Below are 13,138 nucleotides of genomic sequence, written 5' to 3' on the forward strand. Positions count from 1 at the left end.
ACAGCATTTTGCCCACTAACCTTTGTACCAATTTGTCTTAGTACCACTTTTTTTTTTTTTCCTGAGAAAGTATATCTGTCACCAGCAAAAAGAATTTAACCCACCACAGAAAGGGGAGATTTGTCCTCTATAACAGTTTTCACCATCAAATCTGTTTTTTTTTTTGTTTAAATTTTGGTGAATTCTCTTAACTTCTCCATTTTATAAGCTCTCTCTCTCTCTCTCTCTCTCTCTCTCTCTCTCTCTCTCTGACCTAATTATGTTGTTAAAGTTTCCATTTCTTGATACACAGCTTTCTTGCATGAGATTTTACTGCATATAAACAAAAGAAACCATTCTATTTTGTGCTTGGGAATTACTGAAGGAATGGTTTTTCAAAGTATAGTAAATTTTATAGCAGTTGGTTTAATCAATATTTTATTTCACCATACTGCCTCTTGACTATGAGAAATTAATCAATTACATATTTGATAATACATTCTATATACATACAACTCGCTGTTGTAGAAATGCAGAAGTAGATTCTGTATATCACTGGAAATTTCTTAGGAAGTAACTGTGTGTTTGTCACACAGTTTTGTGAGGTCACTGCCATGTGTTTGTTTTAGAAAAATAAAATCATTGTTTGGGTGCAAGGGAGATGCTTTTGTGGTTCAGAGCACTTGCTGTCCCTTGGATTAAATATATTATTTTAAAATTGTATAATGTTAATAGTATTCAGTGAAGTAAGTATTAAATTCTTTCTTTTGAAAACTGTTCCATCATTATAATAGATGCTGCTATTGCCAATCCTGTAGAAAGCCTAAACACAATCTGCAATATTTAGGCAAATTCTATGACACTCATATTTAAAAAAAACAAGTTACTTTTTTGGCTCCTTGATCAAATATGTTTATTGTCTTTATGAAAATATCTTCATAGAAGATTGGTTTAGCCCTCAGCATCCCATTCCTGAGAACTGAGGAAGCTTGCCTTTTTTCGAACAATCCAATCTTTTTCTGGGCAAGGGATATTTTTGGACAGTTCCACCTCTTCTTTACTTCTCTCGGGCTTCTTCTCATTGGCTGGGTCCTCTTGGGTAGCAGCGTGAGCTTTCTTCTGCATCTCCTTTATGTCTGGAGTTACATTACCCTTTATGTACTGACTACATTGTTTCTTATAAACGTCTTCATCTTCCTCTGTTAGGTAATGCAGGTAGCCTGCAACACTCTGACTCAGGCTGTACTTCGGACGAACTTCCGAGTTGAACTCCTTACTTTCAGAATCATAACAAGGGAATAGATTGGTACTATGAGGATTAGACAAGCTTCCATCCACAGTTCCCTTCAGGGACCCAGAAAACATTATTGCCAGTTATAGTTCAGGCAAGACCTGCATCCAAACAGCAACTAAAGGCACCAGATTGACTATTAATGCTTTTCTCCATTGTATTCATCTCCAGTGAACTCTACTTTCCCTTCATAGAGCTTGTCTATACTAAACATGTTGAGAAGCTTGTGGGTCAGTAGCAGCACAGCATAACAGGCTGTAACATAATTTGTAGGGTCAGTTCTCACACTGTATTGGGCTATCATATCCCCTTCTATACGGGCATATACAATCTGGCAGATAATATCTCTGCTAATTACAGAAACTATCACCCTGTCTTTTGATGTCTTGTACTTACTTCTATCCTGAATCCCCATTTGTTTCCAAGCACAGTAGTCAGATTTACCCTCTCTCCGCTTCCTAAATCTCACTTGATAACTCTTTAAGTAAGTCTTATTCTTTTTTTTTTTTCAGTTTTACTTTTTATTTATTTATTTTTTAGTAAGTCTTATTCTTAACAACATTCACAGTCCCTATCCTCTGGAACAGAAATCCACAACCACAGCTCCACACAGTTGGGTAAATCTGGTGGCTCTAGGGGAAAAGGACTGGAGTGTCATTTAACAGATTACTGTGAAGGGTAATGTAAACAGAAAAGAAACTTTAAATGAGTATAAAGTGACACCGTGCAAACTTACAGCTCATTGTGAAGATTGTTCTGCTTCTGCTAATATTCTTGTCAGCTTCCTTAACTGTTCTTGATATTTCTCTTTACCTCCTCTGAAGCAATCATCTCAGACAAAATGATATTTCTTAGGAAATGATGTGTTATAGTATTTTATGCTATAGATATTGTCCTTGCTAATTTCCTGTGCAATCTTCTTACCTGAAAGAAAAAGCTGAGTAAAAACAATAGAACATGAATGAATTTTGTCACCATTTTCCCTAAGCAACAGACTGTATGAACTCATTTTGTCACAGTTTAAGCTCTTGTTGAAGCAGTTAATGTTATCTGTCCAGTATACGAATGCCAGTTTTATGGAAGAAAACATGTATAATGTTTAGAGTAAAATGAATGAATGTATACATCTGCCTCTGTACCAAAGCCAAAGATATAAAATTATGCTTAATAAATTGTGAATTAAATCTGACCCTGTACCAAGGTAAATTTCAGAGACCATGTATTGGAGGATATGAATGTTATTAAATGGACATATTTAAAGTCTCTTAAATAAAAAAAAAATGAAGTAAGTGATTGAAAATCATGGCTATCAGGATCATACGATACTTTCTTGAAATAAATATAATGAAGAAAAAGAAAAAGTCTGTAATCACTTCAAGCTTAGGGATAGCACTTAATGGTCATAACAGAGAATAGAAGAGACTACAGGAATTATGTTAAAATTACGGTAGAAACATACATCTTGAACTCTCCTTTAAAAAGGCTATTGCCAATTGTTAAACAGCTGCAACAAATCTCACAAACTGATTAGCTATGGCAGGACATCTTGACACCAGATTTGATCTTTAATAAAAAAAATACATAGGTCACTTACTAAGGATCTTAGATTTCCTCTTATATTTTTCTCTATCTTCTACTAATGAGGGCATATAAGACAATGCCTCAAAATTGCGTGGTTAGTAATCAAGAGATTCTGTTTTTAAATGATTAAACCTTATAACTAATAACAATTCCCATCTTCAATATTATAATCATTGCTAAAAAAAAAAAAAAAAAAAAACTCTGTAAAACAGGGCCAAGCAATTTCCAATGTCACTTTCAGTCTCAGGAAACAATGGTATGAGCTCATTAAGGTTTCCATGACACAGGCATCAAAGCTGTGAAAGAAGGAAGTTCTCATTCATGTTTTACCATAAGAAGTTCCAACATCTGTCTAGGTGTAAGACTATTTATCTGTGATCATTTATTTAAAAAAAATTAAATCCAAAACAGAAACTGTCATTGACTCAAGAAATAAGACAAAAATCTGGAGAGATGTTTCAGTGGTTAAGAACACTTACTTACTCTTCCAGGAGACCCAAGTTCATTTCGAAGTTGACATGTGTAGGGTATCCAAACTCAAGAATTCTCTGCCCTCTAATGAAGTCCATAGGCGTCCACTCACAAGTAGCATACATTCACACATATACATTAAAAATAACCTTTTAAAAGAAATGAAAGAGGAAAAGTGAAAGTTATCACTGTCCTTGGATGAGAAAAAAGAATATTGTCTAAATGATCACTCTTTCTAAGGCGGTATACAAAGTCAATGACATTTATATGAAATTCCAATGATATTTGTCAAAAAATCTACCTGATTTTAGGGAATCAAAGAAGTCTCTAATATATAGAACAATCTTGAAAGAAAAGAATGAAGCTGAAACTATCACATTTTATGATTTAAATGTAAATACATGGTTATAGAAATCTAAGAATTAACACTTTGCCTTAAAAACATAAGTGATTGATGGATGGACAAGGACTACTTGACTAGTATCAGAAAGATACGTGAACACGATTCTTAAGGTACAGGAAAGTGAAATAAAATCGGACAAAGGAGGTGACATCAAGTAGAACAATTGTATATACCAAAAGAAACAATCAATAGAGTAAAGGTAAAACCTACAGAATGGGTGAACATATAAAGAACATAGAAGCAGTCCACTGCTCAATTTTATAAGAGGATAAAAAGTAAGTGGAAAGGAAAATTTATTCTTATGCCAATACTTAGAATGTATTATGCAGGCAACAAAAGAGAAACATGGACTCCAGCGCAGCCACAAAACCTACAACATGTATCCTTCAACCTACAATATGTCCTGCCTGTAAGATGTGTGGGACAATGGGGGCACAGAACATGTGGGAGTGGTCATAACATTATCATTGTTTTTCAATCTCTGTAATATCTGTTTTTGTTTTCTGTGACTTTGGCTCTGTGTTTGGTATTTGTCACTGAGACAAAGCGCTTAAGTAAAACCTGTTAAAGAAAGAAAGCATTGTGCCTCTGAAAGCTTCACAGATTGCAATCTGCTGGACTGTGGCTAACTTAAGGAAATATTATGGCGGCAGAGATGTGTGAACGAGAAGCTCGCTCACCTTGTGACAATCAGGAGTGGGGAGGAAAAGAATGAGAAGGAGGGTCACAAAGATGGTTCCAAGGAAGAAGCATGGCCTGCTTTTGTACATCCTCTAACTAGGATTCAGCTCAACAGTTTATTAGCTAAGTTAGATTTTTTTCCTGATGCCTACAACCTCTCAATAGCTTCAGAATCAGGGACTATGTTGTCAACACAGGATACTATTTAGTGTCACTACATAGCCAGGCCATTAGAGTTTCATTGACTTTTTCTGTGGCATTCACTTCTACTCATTTTTTTTTAAATTGATTTTTCGGGTATTCAGTTTGTATACATAGTTCCCTTGTGGCAGATATGGTTAAATTAGCCTAGTCAGTGGATTGTATTTTAGTGTGCTATGGTCATTTGAATGCACAATAATTCACAATGTCTATCCTTCCAGGGTGTTTATTTTCAAAGTTGAACAGTTGAATGTGTTACAACTCAATGGCAAAACTTCTGCACGTTGTGTTTCTTTCTATATGCTTATGATTTAATTAACAATATTGATATGCTCTCAACATTTTCTAAGTGATCAAAATCTTGACGCTAATAATAACTACTTATTAGTGCAATTTGGGAAACATGTATGAGATTCCTATTAATCTGATACAAGTTGGGCCCCAGTTCTCTCCCCATGTTTTTCATAGTCTTATATGTAACCATGTCAATATAAAGTCTTTTTCAGATTTAAGAATCTTCCCTATGAGTTCAGTTGTCGTGATAAAAATATATGCAAGTGATGCAATGTTGGCCACTTAGAATAAGTAGGGTTGAGTTCTTATTGATGAAAATATAGTTTATCGACAAAGAATGTAAGAAGTTGAGAATTTTTAGCTACATTAATAATATCCACACATACTAACTGGTTAAAATTGATTTGAGATACAATACACACACCCCCAACAACATTGAATACAAACCCAGATCACATTGCATATGTCTATATATTCTGGTGTAATTCTCAGATTTTATTAGCAACAATCAGAATTTAATTTAAAGACTTTTCAAAAATGTGTCTATGGTAATATACCACCTTTTACCTTCAAAAATCTTTCCTGAAAAGTAAAGTGAAATGACCCAAAGCTGTTTTTTCACTGTATTTTCAAAGTAAATTGTCAAGAGTTTTAGGTTCCTATTTGCTGATAAATTTCTGTGTGAGAGACTTAGTAGAGGTACCTAGTAAGGTATAATTGTTACTCCTTCCAAATATTACAAGTTTGTCAAAAGTCTAGCTCAAGATAGTAGTGGGAATGAAAAATGAAGATGTGGGAGAAGGAGTCACTGAGACAGCATTTAAACCAAGTGTGAGAATCTGAATGAAACTTTGCCAATAGATGGGGCATTTAAGGAAATAGTTCACCAAAAATAATACTATGCAGGCTGATTTAGAGAATATTCTTTATTTATGAAATGAAACAATACCTGAAATTTAAGTATCATTTGTGTAAAAATGATATGGTTTCAAGGGGATAAATGAACCCATGTGGCATACTTTTGAGGTTTTCAAACAGTTTTGTGCACAATTCACAGAAAATATTTTTTATTACATGGCCCCAGATACAGACAAACACAGAACTGTAAAAGAAAAGTCATCAAATAATTTTTTATCCCCAGAAGTTAATATTCACAATAAGAAACCACTTCTGTATTAACCTGATTTGTTCCATTCTAGTTTGTTGGAGTATTGGTGTTAAAGTAATGAATTAATGTCACAAAAAAATGAACGAATGTAGTTGTCTTAAAATATATAAGCATTTTCATGAATGTACAATTGTTTTAGCCAGGAGTAAGAAATGCTATTGCATTTTGAAAAGAATATAAAAAAACATGAAAATGTTTTAAGGTATCTAACAGCATTTCTACCATTTGAATAACAGGTGATACATTTTCATTTCTATTAGGTCCTTAAATTGTATGGCAACCTTATAGTAGTGCACAGTCAAGTAAACCTATTGAGCAAAATATTGCCAGATTTACAGTAAGTGAAAAGAAGCCTATATGATTACTGCTACTAACAAAATACATTTGCAACTCTTTGTTCAGAATGTCTTCATATCATATTTGGTAATTACCATGAAAAATATTGAGGAATATTTCATTTCAAATTTTTATTAAGTTTTTTTTTAAATTTTGCATTTAAAGAAAATGGTATAAATCAATTACAACAGTGCTATGAGATGTGTTATATAGTAGGCAATATGGTTCTGATTATGTGGGATCAGTAAAATGCTTAAATTAGAGAGTTTGTGGCTAGCATGAATTTTAGAAAAGTTTGTCCTTATCCTCACAAAACAGAAGTAGATTGTGTGATCAGAATTCAGGGATGGGACAAGGTTGCTATACTACTTTAACAGACGTACTAAAGGCAATCAAACCTGTTGTTACCTTTATGTACTTTGGGCTAGACAGAACGGAGTTATCAATGGTTAGAATGATTAGGACATGGTGGCTGGTTACATAAAAATATTTAGTAGTAACAATAAATGAGGAGAGTGGAAAGGTTAGGCTTTGGAAAGGCTACCAGGTTTATGGGAATTGTGAATAGAGCTGGTGGTGCCAGAAATCAGCATAATGTATCAGTTTGAAAACTTCGTACAATTGTGTTTATACTTGCCAAATCATATCATTATATTCTATCCTGGATAAGAAAAGTTTGACTACCTTTATTATGGCAAAACATTGGAAATTTGGCATTGAAGGCAAGTTTATTAGTTATTTGTTCAGTGGTTCTGCCCAAAAGTACTCTGAGTGTGGATTTCAGGTGAAGGGTAAAACTAGACTATTGGTCTTGTTTTTTTAAAAATTTTTTATTCATTTTCCGTAACAACTACAATTTCCCCTTCCTCTCCTTTTCTGGCTTGTCTCCACACACAAACACCCAACACATTTCCCATTCCACACCTTAAAAGAACAAAGCTTAGGTTGAAGTAGGACTAAGTCCCCCCAATCAAGGCTGAGCATGACATCCCATTGATGTGGAACTTCCCTCTGGATATTGTAAATATATTTTATTGCCATGGGTTAATAAATAAGCTCCCTTTGACCAATGGCTTAACAGAAAAGTCAGGTGAAAAATCTGAAAAGAGATGTCAAGGGAGAAGGTAGGTGGAGTCAGAGAGATGCCATGTAGATATCAAAGAAGAGAGACGCCTGAGACCCTTATGGGTAATCCACATGCTTCAAGGTAAAATATAAAATAATAGAAATGAGTTAATTTTAGATGTAAGAGTTTGTTAGAAATATGCCGAAGCTATTGGCCAAACAGCATTAAAATTAATATAGTTTCTGTGTGATTATTTTGGGTCTGGGCAGCTGAGAAACTAACAAGCAGTCTCTATCTACATCCCACCATAGGGAATGAGCTCTAAAGAGTAAGCTCATGGACCAGGAATAGATCCTTGCCCCATTACCAGGGGCTTCTCAAACAGTCCAAACTACACAACTGTTGCCCACATGCAGAGGACCTAGCTTACTCCAAAGCAATCTTCACATATCTCAGTCTAGTGTCCCTGAGTTCCAACAAGCTCTGGTTCACTTAATTTGTGGATTTCCTTGTCACGATCTTCATCCCCCTTGCTCATATAATCCCTCCTTCCTCTCATTAACTGGACTCCCAGAGCTCGGCCTGGTGTTTGGCTGTGAAATTCTGCATCTGCTTCTGTCAGTAACTGGATGAAGGTTCTATGACAAAAGTTAGAGTATTAAACAATCTGATTATAGATGATGGTCAGTTCAGGCACCCTCTCCGCCATTGCTAGGAGTATTAGCTGGGGTCATCCTTGTGTTTTCCTGGGAATTTCCATAGCCCCAGGTTTCTCCCTAACCTTATAATGACTACCTCTATCAAGATATCACTTTCATTGCTTCCCCCTCCATTCCTCCCCCAATTCAACAATCCCTTTTCCTCATGTTCTCATCCCCTGCCCTCTGCCATCCCTCCACACCAGTTTACACAGGAGGTTGCATCAACATGCCCTTCTAAGGTAATCATCACTCTAAGATCTCATTTTGATACTTAGCTTCTCTGGAGCGATGGATTGTAATCCGGTTATCCACTGTTTTACATCTAGTATCCACTTATATGTGAGTACAAACTGTGTTTGTCTTTCTGAGTCTGGGTTACCTCAATCAGAATGATCTTTTTTTTTTTTCCAGTTCCACTTGCTTGAAAATTCCATGATGTCATTTTTTTTAGCAGTACATTTTTAATTGTGTAAATGTACCTATCACATTTGCTTTACCCATCTTAGGCTGAGGGACATTTAGGTTCTTTCCGGGTTCTGGTTATTATGAATAATGCTGCTATGAACAGAATTGAACATATGTCCTTATAGCGTCATTTGGGTATATTCCCAATAGTGACAATTCTGAGTCTCGAGTTACATTGATTCCTTATTTTCTGAGAAATTGCCATATTGATTTCCAAAGTGGCCACACAAGTTTGTAATCCCCACCAGTGGTGGAGGATTGTTCCTTTTAGTCCACATCCTCTCCAGTAAGAGCTATCACTTGCGTTTTTTATCTTAGCCATTCTGACATGTGTAATATGGTACTTCAGAGTCATTTTGATTTGCATTTCCCAGATAACTAAGGATGCTGAACAATTCCTTAAGTAGCTTTCAACCATTTGAGATTCTTCTGTTAATTTTTATTGTTTAGATCTGTACCCCATTTTTATATTGGATTGTTTTTTGTTTTGTTGTCTAGTTTCTAGAGTTTATTATATGTTTTGGAGATCAGCCCTCTATTTTGGTGAAGATATTTTCCCATTCTGTATGCTGTCATTTTGTCTTATTGGCTATGTCCTTTGCCTTGCAAAAGCTTTTTATGTTTCAGGATGTCCTGTTTATGTAGAGAACCTCAAGGCAATTCTACTAAAATCAGGAAGAATACAAGACTGTCTACTCTCTTCATATCTATTCAATAAAGGAACTGAAGTTTTAGCTAGAGCAATGAGACAACAAAAATAGATTGAAGGGATACCAACTGGAAAGGAATAATTCAAACTTGTGCTATTTGTAAATGATATGATAGTATACACAAGTGTCCACAAAAATCCTATTAGGAAACTCCTATAGCTGATAAACAACTGGACAATTGTTATCTCTGAGTTTTACAATAGTTTAGTGGATACACATAGAAAAATATACTTGTTGAGACTAGGGACTTTTGAAAAATCTTCCATGTTTAGCCATAAGCTTTATACCTTTTATAAAAAGTTTGACAAGTTGTGTCTTTTCTAGTTTTTTAAAGTTTAATTTTCCTTTATTCTTCTCTCATGTGTTGCACCCTGACCACAGTTTTCTGTCTCTCCTCTTCTCCCTGTTACTCCCCAAATACATCCCCTCCCCCAGATCCACTCTTCCACCTTTTCCCTTAAGAAAAGAGCAAGTCCCCAAGGACATCAACTGAGTATAGTGCAACAAGTTAAAATAAGACTAGGCAAAAACCCTCATATCAAGGTTGGATGAGGCAGTCCAGTAGGAAGAAAAGGGTCCCAATACCAGGACAACATTAGAGACAAGTTCCTGATTCCACTCCTAGAAGTTCCACAAAACACCAAGATATACAACCATAACATGTACGCAGAAGACCTAGGTCAGATCCCTACATGCTCCCTGATTGTCACTTCAGCCTTTTAGCACTTATCAGTCCTGGTTAGTTAATTCTATGGGTATGTTCTTTTGGTATCTTTGAAAGCCTGTCTCCTGAAATCCTTCCTTGCCTTCTATAGGATTTCACCATCTCTGCCTAAAGCTTCGCTATGGGATTCTGCATCTGCTTCTATCAGTTGCTGGATGAAGCCTCTCTGGGGATGATTATACCAGGCTCTGCTCTAAGCAGAATATTATTAGGAATAATTACATTGACTTTATTTTTGTCAATACTTCTTTTTGTCTTATCTTAGGTTTCTGGGCTGTCCCACCTCTGGTTCCTGGCCATCCCAGCCGTGTCCAGCATGGACTCCCTCTCATGGTGTGTGCTTCAAGTTAGTTAGACCAGTTAGTTGGCCACTCTCACAATTCTGTGCCACCTTTTACCCCAGCACATCTTTCAGGCAGAACAAATTGTAGGTTGAAGATTTTGTGGCTGGATTGGTATTCCAGTCCCTCCACTGAAAGCCTTTCCTGGCTAACAAAGATGCCTAGTAATGGGAATAGGAAGACTGTACAGGACCTCTTCTGTTTAGTACTTGTCTACCTGCTGAGGATTTCAATAAAACTTTTCACTCTCTATGGGACTCACTTTGAATTTCCAAAGTATGAATTATTTTATCAAAACTCTGCCAGTTTCATCTGAAAAATCTCTCTACACTTTCATCTCTACACTCTGCTTCAGTTCCCACAGCAAGGTTCACCCCACTTCTCTAGCAGGACTGATGATTCTCGCTTTTCTCCTGCTTCCCTCTGCTTCTCTTTTTTTCAGATCAATGTGCTGTTCCATTTACTTTTTTCTTAGATCAATATTTTGAGATGCTTCAGCAGCATGCACTCCTTAAGCACCTCCCTCGGCTGTCTATGCCCTGTACCTTTGTTTACAAGCTGCATTTTTGTATTTAGCTGAAGAAGCTGAAAGAAGGGATGCTGCCTGGCTTTAGGAAAAAATATGTTATGAACTTATTCTGAAGAGTTCAGCCTCGACACTTGGAAAACAGAGTTTCCCATTGCAGGTATCAATATTAAAGATTGAGCTTGAAGTTAAAATATAGAAAAACTGTAAGGGAATAGTGACAGCTGAAATCGCAGGAGTAGAGACTATATACATAAAGTGTTTGTGTTAGGTATTTTGTGTGGTTTGTGGTAATACACTTCTGTTGTGTGTTCTCACACTAGATAACACAATAGAAGAAAAAGTAAGTATGAGTACGCTATTTCCAGTAGAGATACTGCATGTAAAAGCCTTTTCATCGCCTTGGACAGATACCTGAGAAAAGAACTCAACGGATGGAAGACTTGCTTACTTTGTTCCTAAGTTTTCAGTGCTTGCTTAACTTGCACCATTGCTGTGGGACAGAAGCAAGGATGAACATCACATGGGAACCATGTGCTAGAGCAAAGCTACGCTGTTGCAGGGAACCGCATTTTTGTCCTGGCCACCCAAAACTGAAATAATCACACAGAACCTGTATTAATTAAATCACTGTTTGGACCATTAGCTCTAGCTTATTATTCGGCTAGCTCTTACATCTTAATTTAACTCATTTCTATTAATTTGTATATCGCCATGAAGTTGTGACCTACCAGTAAAGTTCCGGCATGTCTGATTCTGGCTACGGCTCCATAACATCTCTCTCTGCCTTCCTTCTTCCAACATTCCATTTAGCTTTCCCTGCCTAACTCTGTTCTCCTACGGCTCTGCTACAGGCCTAAAGCAGTTTCTTTATTAACCAATAAAAGCAACACATATACAGAAGCACCTGCTACACTATTTTCCCTTTTCTGTTTAAACAAAAAGGAAGGCTTTAACTTTAGCATAGCAAACTACATATAACAAAACAGGGATCAAGCAAGAACTGCAGTTACAATATATCTATTTACTTTATCTTTTATCATATCAGAATATCAGAAATACATATATACAGTATATGTAAACAAACAATTATAAACAATATTTGGGAATATGGGTGTAGTTCTGTCCATACTGCTTCTTGTTGTTTGGGGGAATGGTTAATTAGGCCTTTCAAGGTGTATCCCATGTGCTAGGTTCATCTCAGTCAACAGTTGGGTGAAGTAATTTTTTGAGGGTGTTGATGGCAACCTTTCAGGGGTTCATGGTCTATTAAACCGTATTGGTTTGGAAACAATCCATGGGTTCTCATCTTCTGTGAAAACAAAAGAAAAAAACTTTTCCAAAGCACCTTAGACCCAAATTCTGAAGTCAAAATACCTTTATAATATAAATGCTGGTTTAGCTTAGCAGCACATACACTAAAATGTCTCTCTGTACTTAGCTCCTTCACAATCAAAATTTCAAAGAAAATACAATAATATACATAATCCAGAATATCTGTGTATATTCCATCTTTATGTGGCTTATTTATTTTTTACTCCTTTTAAACTATGACTGTCTGTACTCTGTCTCTTTAATGACTTTACCCTTTTTTTAAAAAGCATTAACTTTATATTATGACTTTATATACTCTTTTTTTTCTCTTCCAAAACTACATACATTTATTCAATTCTAAGACCCATTTAGAGGTCTCTTTTTTATCCGAATTTGTCTTTATTGCAGATCTGTAATTATTTTCTGACCAGAAGCACTTCTTAAAATGCTAAGCCCTTCTTAAAATTTAAGCTGCAACATTACTAGGTCAGATGCAGTATGGCATCCTTGACCTGCCCAGTCAAGCATGGCAGAGCTGCTTGCATCTCTTTGCACACCATCCCACTTCCAGGCACACAGCCAGTCCAAGTTGCCATCAAGCAAGCTGCAGCAGTCTGATCACTAACCCCATTCAAATGCTCCATCTCCTGTAAAAGCCAGAGGTCACTCTGGAAGCAAAGCCCAGAAAGCTAGCATTTTTAAATGCCCGTGGCTTTTTTTCTGCTATGGCTGAATCAGGATAATCTTTCTTAAAAAAGCTGTGGCAAGCCTCCAGCAAACAGTAAGAAGTTGTGTTAAACTCTGTATTTATTTATTTATTCATTTATTTATTGTCTAGAATTTCTTTTCAAGCCCTCTCAGGTTTTATGTGGATTTAGTTGACCAC

At 36.0% G+C, this 13,138-nt stretch overlaps 1 pseudogene; it reads right to left on the bottom strand.

The window, feature by feature from the left end:
• Positions 1-930: 930 nt before the first annotated feature.
• LOC101983364 lies at positions 931-3,420 on the bottom strand (annotated as a pseudogene).
• Between the last annotated feature and the right edge of the window lie 9,718 nt (positions 3,421-13,138).

Source organism: Microtus ochrogaster, linkage group LG10 (assembly GCF_000317375.1).
Source record: "Microtus ochrogaster isolate Prairie Vole_2 linkage group LG10, MicOch1.0, whole genome shotgun sequence".
NCBI classification, from domain to species: Eukaryota; Metazoa; Chordata; class Mammalia; order Rodentia; family Cricetidae; genus Microtus; species Microtus ochrogaster.